Here is a 1,238-nt window from a genome sequence, read left to right as displayed (position 1 = left end):
CATACAGCATACACACACACATATATACACACACAGACACACATAACTATATACATACACGAACAGACACACACACATGCAGCATACACACACACATATATACACACACACACACACACACACAACTATATACATACACAAACAGACACACACACACATACACACATACATACATATCTATATACACACACATACAGTGTATATACACACACAAACACACACACACATAAAAATCTATATACACACACATACAGTTTATACACACATACATACATACATAGCCTACATATAAACACACACACACACACACACATACATACAGTATATACACACATAAATACACACACACACACACACACACACACACATACATACAGTATATACACACATATATACACACTCACACACACACACACATACATAGCTTTTGACTGAACTTTCGCCCCTTTTCCTTATTGTTTTTGTTTATTTTATTGTATTTTTTTTATTTTTTTCGTGCTCTCCATGTGTTTTTATTTTTTATCACTTACCTGTTTTATCATGAAGCATTTTGGGATTTGTGTAATTATGAAGTACATTAGACATTAAATGTGTTATTATTTTCTATTATTACCCGAGTTTCCAGGTCCACATTACAGTCTAGTTCAATCACGGTTAGACCGGTTTATTTGGCTCGGATCTGTGTGTTAATGTGTCCTATACATTGTGTGTGTGTGTGTGTGTGTGTGTGTGTGTGTGTGTGTGTGTGTGTGTGTGTGTGTGTGTGTGTGTGTGTGTGTGTGTGTGTGTGTAGATCTTCTATGACCTTGTGCGTCAGATTAACAGGAAGAGTCCAGTTCAAGGGAAAGCTCGCAAAAAGTCCAACTGTCAACTCCTCTAATAATCGGTAACTCCTATAATATACACATCTTACACACACACACACACACACACAAACACACACACACAGAACACACGATTGTCCTTCTCTCTCTCCAGGTTTCTTCTCACCTGACCGACAACCGACCAACCGACCAATCACAGGACATCTTCCAACTGGCCACGCTCCTTTAACGCACCTGTGTCGTCATCAACATCCGCCACCTCTGACCTCTGTTCCCGTGACGACCACATCTCCCCTCCCCTCACCACACAGTCCAACAGAGACCGTTGCCTTGGAAACATTAAAACTAAACATCAAAAGAAGGCGACGATGACGACGACGACGACGACGACGACGGAGATTTTGATTCTGCTGT

General features: G+C 40.2%; 1 long non-coding RNA gene across 1 annotated transcript; it reads left to right on the top strand.

Moving 5' to 3' along the window:
- Positions 1-704: 704 nt before the first annotated feature.
- Positions 705-1,238, top strand: LOC117938508. Its single transcript, XR_004655410.1, has 2 exons — positions 705-886; positions 979-1,238. It is a non-coding gene; the product is annotated as an uncharacterized LOC117938508 (long non-coding RNA).

Source organism: Etheostoma cragini, chromosome 23, assembly GCF_013103735.1.
Source record: "Etheostoma cragini isolate CJK2018 chromosome 23, CSU_Ecrag_1.0, whole genome shotgun sequence".
Taxonomy (NCBI): domain Eukaryota; kingdom Metazoa; phylum Chordata; class Actinopteri; order Perciformes; family Percidae; genus Etheostoma; species Etheostoma cragini.
The sequence above is the reverse complement of the archived record's forward strand: the minus strand, read 5'-3'. Positions and strand labels throughout refer to the sequence as shown.